General features: G+C 28.7%; 1 pseudogene; it reads right to left on the bottom strand.

Moving 5' to 3' along the window:
- Positions 1–2,435: 2,435 nt before the first annotated feature.
- LOC117170086 overlaps positions 2,436–9,808 on the bottom strand; it is a 50,132-nt pseudogene continuing 42,759 nt past the window's right edge.

Below are 9,808 nucleotides of genomic sequence, written 5' to 3'. Positions count from 1 at the left end.
TTTAGTATAACATTTCCTGAACTATTTTTGATAAACTAGAGTTACTAGTCTAAATCTAGAGAAACTGATCATATTGTTATTTAAAAAGCGAGAAACACAAATCGAACATTAAGAATATTGAACTAACGATTATTTTTGGTGGTAGAGGATAAGATTTCCTAAACTATTTTTGACAAACTTGACTAAACCTTGTGAAACTGATATCTTTATTTAAAAATCAAGTCCTCCCTGAATTTGTCTATTCTTCTGAAATATTTTAAACAAATAAAAAATAAAAATTATTGTACTAACGATTATTTTTGATGAAACATTTACCAAGCCATTTCTGACAAATTAGCCTAGATATATTAAAACTGATAGCATTGTCCAAAAAGCGAGAAGTTTATGAATTTATCTATTTTTCTGAAATGTTTTAAAGAAATTAAAAATCCAAACTATGGAAATAACGATTATTACTGGTGGTATAGTATAATATTTCCTAAGCCATTTTTGACAGACTAGAAATGACGGTCAGTATTTGTTATGGTTTAGTATAGGATTGTCTAAATTATTCTTGACAAATTAAATTAGCTCGTTCCTGCACTAAAGAAACCGACATTGGAATTTAAAAAGCCAAAATAAAAAATTAGAAATCCAAAATATTGAACAAACAATTGTTTCGGACGGTATGGTATAACAATGCCTAAACCATTTTCGACAAACTAAACTAGCTCGGTCCTACACTAAAGAAACTGATATTGGTATTTAAAAAGCGAAACAGACAAATTAAAAATTCAAAATATTGAACAAGCAGTTATTTCTGACGGTAAACAATGACACTGTCTAAAGTCTAAACCATTATCAACAAACTAAACTGGCTCGGTCCTAGACCAGGGAAACTAATTTGGTATTTAAAAATCGCAGCAGGCCAATTTAAATTTTTGAGCACGCAGTTGTTTATGCAAGTAAAGTATAACATTGTCTAAACAAACCATTTTCGGCAAACTAAACTATGTCTGTCCTAAAGAAACTGATATTGGTATTTAAGTAGAGAGACGTCCCTGAAAGTCTAGAGTCTAGAGTTTAGCTTTCAGTTTAGTTTAGTTTTGTGTAGACTTTTAGTCAGTGGGATATTGTGAGCTGGGCTAGGATTAAGAGAACCTTCGTCTTTGGGTGCTATGCTGATGAAAATGACGCATCTTGTTTACACACCTGGATTCTGGCAGGACCAGGTGAACCTTTTACAATCTTACAGCCCATTCTCAGGTGTTCCCTTGTACCTGCGTGCGCACGCGTGAACCAGTAGGACATCTCTTTCTTTCTTTCTACCTGGAGAAGATGATCGAATAGTCCCGGTACCAAGATTTTTAGTCACGAAAATATAAAAATAAAAATAAAATATAAAACCAGCAAAGGTGGAGATAGATGGGTTCTTTACAGCCGAGTTGGTAGCACCGACAAGACAGCCGACATCTCCGCCCTTCTCAGCGCAGATTTGTAACAGTACCCGCCAAACAAGAAATCTTTCTCTTCCTCCTACCTAAATCCCACTTTAGCCTCTTCCGTCTCCTCGAGCCAATGAAATTAAGAAAAAAAAATCCAGACAAGAAACTAATTTCTTACGCCACTAATAGTATTAATTTTTATCTCGAGTATCATTCCTCATTTCTTGCGGGAAATTATATTTACTCAATCAATCTATCTAGGAATAAATTACACTAGGGGCTTGTTTGATTTGATTTTATGCTGCGAAGAAGAAATTAAGTGAAATTCTTTGATGGAAACTCGTTTTCGTATCCATTTTCACTGCAAGATATCACATAAGACTTGAAGATGTACAACTTACAACACGCGATTTCGCTGATTTTGACAAATGAAATATATTGGAGAAATTAAGAATAAGCGCTTACATCACGTTTACAGAAAAGTTGCCAAAACGGAAAGCACTTATATAGAAAAGTACAACTGAATACAATAAATTGAAAAATAAATTAGAGAAAGTAGAACTTCTTCTACTATCCAGACGAATTTTGTACTTTTTTGTACTTTGTTGTACTTTATTGAAGTTGTAATGTTTTACATGAAAGTAGAAGAATGTTCAGTTTCCGTGTCAAAATATTTTTTATTTTTACCTAGGTCCTAGGATTATAAAATTTAAATACAATACTATCTATGAAATTAAAAAGAGTTTTTGTTTTATTTAAAGCTCTGAAACTTAAACTATGTATTAATATTTAGAGATTATGGCATAATCGCTTGTATACTTTAACGAGAAAATTACCTCCTTACAGTGTTTTGAATATTTTATCATCCCAACTCGAAAAACAACCCTTTCACCATTAGTCTTTTACCAACTCTTCTACCATTTTTATATAAGTATTTATATAATATTAAAATAACAATAAAATATGACAATATAAAATAGTATAGATAAATATACAACCGGAAACTAGAAATTAATCAATTCCTCCCACTTTAGCCTCCTCCTCCTCCTCCTCCTCCTCCTCCTCCTCCTCCTCCTTGCAGTGTTTTTCATATTTCATCATCCTAGCTCGAAAAAGAACAACGCTTTCACCATTACTCTTTTACCATATGGGAACCCTTATTGCGTGCGAAAATCGTAAATTTTTATATACGTTCTTGTATAATACAAAAAAAAACAATAAAATATAACAATATAAAATAGTATACAAAAATATACAGTCATAAACAAGTAATCTCCTTCTTCCTCCTACTTTAGCTTCCTCCTCCTCTTTATGGTCCTCTTTATTCTGCTCTTCCTCTTTACCCCCTCCTCTTTATCATCATCCTCCTCCTTCTCCTCCTCCTTCTCGCAACTGCCCCTCTCCTTTCCTGTTTTACCTTTTTAAAAATAACTTTCTCTTTTTCTCACCTCTTTTTAGAAAACTAACCCCTTTTTTGCATAAATTTAATACTGTTGCTCTATAATTTGGCTCTTGTTGTTAAAATATCAACTATTACATTTTTCATTTAGAATTTTACTCGCTCTTGAGATTTCCAGGTACTTAAGTTATACTAAGTTGTTACAAATTCATTTTTTTGCTGTAGATTCATCATTTTATGTTGTAATTAAAGTACCTGGTTTTAAATTCAATTATTTTGAAGAAAATTCTATCATTTTGTTATAAACTTTTTAAATAATTAAGAAAAGATGAAATAAGAAGTTTAAAACTCTTCTCTAAGAAAATTTGTTTATGTTGTTGAAAATTCAAATATTTTGTTAAGAATTTATATTTGTGTAGCAGGAGTGTAATCCTAACAATTTGCTTCAAATAAATGTTTTTTTTTTCATTGAAAATTCCTTTTTCTGTTAAAAACTAAGTTTTTTGTTGAAAAATCATATTTTTGGATTGCAAATTTAACAGCTTTATTGATATTATTTTTTTAAATTAAAAAATTCTTCTTTGCAGAAAATTCAACTCTTTTCTTACAAATTCGGCTGTTTTATATAGAAATGTTTTTTTTTTTTTTGTTAAAAAGTAATTTTTTTGTACATTATACTTATGAGACTCCTTTTGGAAAGAAATTCATATTTTTTTGTAGAAGTTTTATCTTTTTTTTTAACTCGTCTTTCTTGGTTGAAAAAGAAACATTTTATTGAAAATGTATATTTTTTGCTTACATATGTAACTTGCTCGTGAAAAATTCGGCTTTTCTTGATGTTAAAATATAAACCATTTTTAGCTTGTTGGTTATTATAATTTGTTTGCAATTTTAGCGACTTGGTTGAAAGTGAAACTACGTTATTGCAATTTTATTTTTTTCCTGAAGATTTTTTATTTCAGTTGTAAATTCAAATATGCGGTTATGAATTAAATTATTTTTCAGAAAATTCAAACTTTTTATTAAAGAGTTCTTTAATAATTAGGAATCGATTAAATAAGAAGTTTAAAATTCTTTTATAAGAACTATCTTGTGAAATTTTTAAACACAAAATTCAGTTATTTTGTAAAAAATTCAACTACGGTCAAATCTGGATTTCGAAATTCTAGATTTAGTGTTTTCAAGAATTCACGCCACGCCGCGAGGATGGGTGAGAAAAGCTGCGTTGGATATGTGGTGTTCACTCAGGCGTGACAAACAGACAGTAAAACAAAATAAAGACAAAACCTTTCCGAAACTCAACTGCTTTCTAAAAAATTCATTATTTTGACTTGAAAAATTAATTATTCGGTTTTTGGTTGAATTTTATACATTTTTGATTGCACATTTATTTCTTGTTTAATAGTTGAACTATTTGATTAAAAATTAATTTTTTGTTGTTGAAAATTTCTCTTTCTTCAAGTAGAAAATCTTATTTTTGGTCAAAATTATTCTTTTTATCAAAAATCCAATATAATTCGACTTTAAATCTTAGAATGAGTTTAATTTGATTAGAAATTATTTCTTCCCCTATTTCCCCCTTTTTTAGATAAATTTGGACTGTGAAACTTGAATTAAAAAAATTCTGAGTTGAAAACTCTTTTTCGTATTAATTTTCAGTGTAAAATATCACATAAGACTAGAAGATGTACATCTTACAACACGCCACACGCGATATTAGCTAATGTCGACCAATTAGATTTAATGGGGGGATTAAGACGCGACGCTCAGATCGCGAAATTGAAGTTTATATAATCTCGGGAACGAGCTATGCTATTTTGTCTATTTTTTTGAAACGGTCACTACCATTCATAATTTCCAAAGGTTTTTCAACTCTGATCGTTTCAGAGAACATTTGTGTTGACTATAATTATCTTCACATTTTATACCTGGCGCAATTATTCCACTCCACGGTCTATAGACGCGTACTTATTTATACTCACAAGATCTGAGTAATAATTGTAAAAACTACACATTTTCACACATTTTCTGATTTACGAGTTACTAAAAAAGTTACTGCTTCTTAGTATTATACTAACTACATTTTTATGCCGAAATGTTTAACACATACTAAAATACTTTTAGTATATTATATTTACGAATAATACAAAAATTGCAAATATAGTTTCTCAATAGAAGCTATGGTGTTTCAAACTTGACTGAATGTGCAAATAAAAAATGGTAAATTTATAACCGAAAATGGAATAGTCAAAATTCTAATTTAAAAAATTAATTTTTAATAAGAGTACCCAATATTTTCAAAATAGTTTAATTTTTGACAAGAAGATATTAATATTCAAGTGAAGTAGTGAACCCTCAATAAAAAATTAATTAATAACTAAGTCGTTCAACTTTTAACCAATTAATTAAATTTTTAACGAAAAAATGTAATTTTTCAACCCAGATTATTATTTTATGCAGAAAAGAAGAATTTTCTACAAAAAGACATATTTTCAACGAAATAAAGGAATTTTTAAACGTGAAGTTTTAAATTTTAGCAAAAGAGATTAATTTTCAATCAAAAATATAAATCTTTAAAGACAAACAAAATTTTAAACAAAGTAGTTTAACTTTTAACCAATTAGCTGAATGCTTAACAAAAAGAGAATCAATTTTCACCTGCGAAGATTAATTTTCTTAAAAAACACGAATTTAACCACAAAAATGTTTAGCTAAGCACTGCATCTTGGAGAGTAATTTTCTACCAGAAAAAAAGGAAATTTCAACCAAGATATTTTTTCTACGAATAAAGACGAATTTTCAACAAAAAACCTAAAGTTTCAACTAAATAGTTGAATTTTCACTTAAAAATATCAATTTTCAATCAAAAATGAAATTGTCAAATTGTTAGTTAAAAAAATGTATTTTTTGTAAACATTTTGTCAAATAAGCATGAGTGTTAATGAAATTATTATTAAGTTTCCAAGTAAAAAGACTGACAACGAAAAAAAAACAAGTTTTCCATAAAGAAATGCCGGAATAATTAATTTTTTTATTAAATTGCTATAAAAAAATCATCAAATTCATGAACTAGTCATGTATTTTTCTGAATTTATTATTAATATCATAATTGAAAAGCCTGACATCGAAAAATAAGTATTTTTCCACAAACAGATGCCCCAATACTACATTTGTTTATTAAATTTGTTTAAAACCATTATAAAATGAACTAAAGTATTCTGAATTTTACTAAAATTGTAATATAGTTCCTAATTTCAAAAATTTACATTGATAAAAAATCGAAATTTTCTGTCGGAAAATGCCTGATTAATGCATCGTTTGTTACATTTGTTTATAATATTAACAAAAATATTATCAAGAAGAAATTTCTTCTTCATTATTTTTTTAATTCTAATTTCTTGCAAATATAAAGTTAAAAAACGTAAAATTAGGGAAAATCGTAGAAAACATTCTTTTAACAAAAAATCTGTTTATAAACAAAAATAATTTCTGAATGTTTCTAAACATTATTGATAAAAGAGAACATTTTAATTTTGATATTGTTTGTTTTTAAGAAATAAATCTATCCTTAACATTTGGCTGCCAATCAATAATTTTTAAAGTTATTCACACTTTCAAAGTGACGAGAAGATAAAATTATAAACAAAAATTTTAAACATCTTAATTTACGAAAAGCATACAACTATACCTTGTCGGTACCGGTAAAAAAAATTACAGTTCCCTACAATAAAATTTCTGCAAAAAATCCAAAATGATGAAGATTTTATTCTCGGTTTTATTTTAAAATATTAATTTCAAGTTTTTAAGATTTAAAAATATATCGAAAAAAAGTCTAGAAGATTTTAAAGCGAGTTTAAATTTTGTTTAGGATTTTTAAAAATATTAGAAGAGCTTTAATGATTTCAAACGACGTTTTATAGAAAATTTAGATTTTTCAAGGGTTTGAAATACAATTTGGAATTGTTTTTGTGATTTTTGAGAAAATTTATATTGATTTTCTATTTTGACAAATTAATTTTAAGAACATATTTAGTAAGATTTAAAATTATTTCAAAGATTTTCTAAAATTTTGAAAAGAAATTTAAAAGATTTTAAAGAAAACTTGTTCAATTTTTTAAGTTTGCAAAGTTTTAGAAAAAAATCAAATCCCTTTGAGAGATATTACAAACTATTCTCGAAATTTTAAAAATATACAAAAATCAGTTATAACTTAAAATTATTAAAGCAAAACAAAAATAATTTTAAAATGAAAATAATGTTAACACATTTTCTCAAAAATGTTGATGTTTGCAAATTTGGGTAAGCAACCTTTTTTATGATTTTTAAAAGTTTCACAAGTATTTAGATTTTTTAAAAAGATTTCTGGGAAAGCTTTAAATTATTGTATATCTTACCAAATTTTTTTTAAGACTATGTTTACAATATATTTTTTTTTTAATTTCGAAAGATTTCCAAAATGTTCAAAAAGGAATCTGTAAGATTTAAAAAAAAATTTATTACTTTTGAAGAATTTTTTCAAAGTTTTATGAAGAATTCAAGCAATTTAAAAAATTATTTCAAAATACAGTTTTCTATTTTTTTCAAGAATTTTTGGAAGATGAATTTGAAGAGAATATTCAACAATATTTCAAAACATTACGAAAGATTTTTGAAGTTTTTAAAAGATACCAACATAATTTTAAATTAAAAAATTATTACTAAAATTTAAACAAAAAAAAGTATATTCTCGAAGATTTGGAACAAATTCATATTTGCTTATATATAAAAAATGATGAATGCCTATTTTAAAAATCCGGCTCGGCAACTCTCTTAGAAATCTTATCAGATTTTTTTCCAATTTTTTAATGTGCAGAATTTCTGAAAATAAAACCAAGAATCTAATGCCCAAATTTCGACAACCACCATAAAATGTTCCTATTTCAATTTGAAAAAAGATTTAAAAAATTTCTCCAAAAGAAAAGAAAAGATTCTTTTTTCTCAAAAATAAAAGAGAAAGAAAAAAAGATAGGTTATTAAACTTCAAATAGGATTTAAACTTAAATTTTTAATCATTTAAATTCCTAAAAATTCATTTTCAAATTTTGTTATCCAAATCGGTCAGTATTTGTAGGCTGTACGTTATTTCGAACCAGTAAATCCATTTTTTTCCCACTGTGCAGCCTCACGAGATTTATGGACATCCCCGAAATCCTTATATTACATTGTTTCCATCTAGAGTTTTTAAATACCTATACCAATTCTTTGTGACGAAGCCTTTTGATAATAATTGCTATGGGAAAGAAAAGGAGCCTTGGCCAAAAAAAAAAATTCGTATTCGTAGCAAATAATAGCGGTCCTAATTAGTGCCGAAAGTGTTTCCTAGTAATTACGAAAGCCTAAAACGGGAAAGTTATTGAAAGTCCACATTCTAGATTCCAGGAAGATTCTTTGCGTCGCCCGGAACAAAGAGCCGACATAACAGCTTGGGTAAACATACGTGTTGTACCACCTTTCCGGGAACCATATATAAGAATTAGATACTCTTAGAGGCTCTTCTCTTCGGCCTCTATCATAAGGGACCCATGATTATCACTTTAGTGCAACAAGGTTATGGTCTTCCTATCCTATCCTAAATACAAGATAAAGAGAGACTCGTTCGACGCCTGTATTTGTCTAGAGACGCCACACCGGCCGGCCGGCCAGCCGGACATTCGTGGCGTGGCGTCCCTTCACACGAGTACCTTTGCTCTCCTTCGACCCCCCCCCCCACCCCGGGCCAAAAAGCTTATCTATTTACAATAAGTTCTTTCCGAACTCTGATAACGATAATCTCCTCACGTGGAAACGATTCACCTTTGATTCTTCCAAATTCGTCAAGTATTTGATTCAGAAGGTCTGAACAGACAGGGACTGTTCGGTGTTCACTGTTCACTGTTCAAGTTGTTCGGCAGGAGGTCAAACGATTTCGCGAGCGGATAAAGATGAATAAGAATTTACTGACGCATGTGAACAACTCTCCTAGAATTCTAAGATAAGGAAATAAGGAAATGAATCGTGGAGAGACGGTTCTTCTCTTATCAGGACCTTAACCCTGATAATAGTCGCTTGGTCTTTAGAAAAATAGGAAATGAAAACACCTTTCAAGCTGATTAGTAGGGTTGGTCGAAAATAACAAAATTCTGGTCTTTAAAATGGCTAGAAAGCGAAAAAGTAGCATGATGGGTTCCTTAAAAAATTTAATTAATTTGAAATCGATAGACACACACTGTCCGTAATATTGTGGATACGGCTGGCGCGAGTGGTATTAAAATTCACTCCAAGTGTTCAAGAAGATTAAATTTCGACCAAAAAGAAAGAATTTTTAACCAGATACCTGAATTTTCAAGAAAAAAAAAACGATCGATTTTAAACATAAAATGGAATAGCCAAATTTTAAATTGAAAGAATTATGAACATTTTTTTTGTTTGCTGGCTTTGGGGTCCTTAAATGAAAGAAGATTTAGATTTCTGGTTTAAAAAAAGGAGCGAAAAACTTTTTTGAAAAATCGTTGGAAAGCTTTTTGAATTCCGCTTCGATTGACCTCTAATAGATATATTTTTGACTTTTTAAAGAAAATAGACCACGTGAACAATTTAAAACAATTACAAGAATTTCTCGAATTTTGTACCTCGGCTTCAACTTCTCCCGCGGAAAATTGTAGCAAATATCTGAAATTCATCCTGGGCAACCTGCAATTTTCAGGGAATTTGCATGTACCAAGAAAAACCTCGAAATTTCACGGAATTTTTCGGAGGGAGTGGTTAATTTTTTTTAGTTGCAATATAAAATCATATAACAATGCTCTTTCATTCCTACAAGTAACTTTATATTACTGGATTTAAATGTTTTCTTGAAAACTGGATTTTTTGTTTTTTTTTCTTTAAAATTCAGGTATCTAGTTAAAAATTTATTTCTTTTTGGTCGAAATTTAATCTTCTTGAACAAACATTTATATTTTTGCATAAA

The sequence above is a fragment of the Belonocnema kinseyi genome, chromosome 3 (genome assembly GCF_010883055.1).
Source record: "Belonocnema kinseyi isolate 2016_QV_RU_SX_M_011 chromosome 3, B_treatae_v1, whole genome shotgun sequence".
Classification (NCBI taxonomy): Eukaryota; Metazoa; Arthropoda; class Insecta; order Hymenoptera; family Cynipidae; genus Belonocnema; species Belonocnema kinseyi.
The sequence above is the reverse complement of the archived record's forward strand: the minus strand, read 5'-3'. Positions and strand labels throughout refer to the sequence as shown.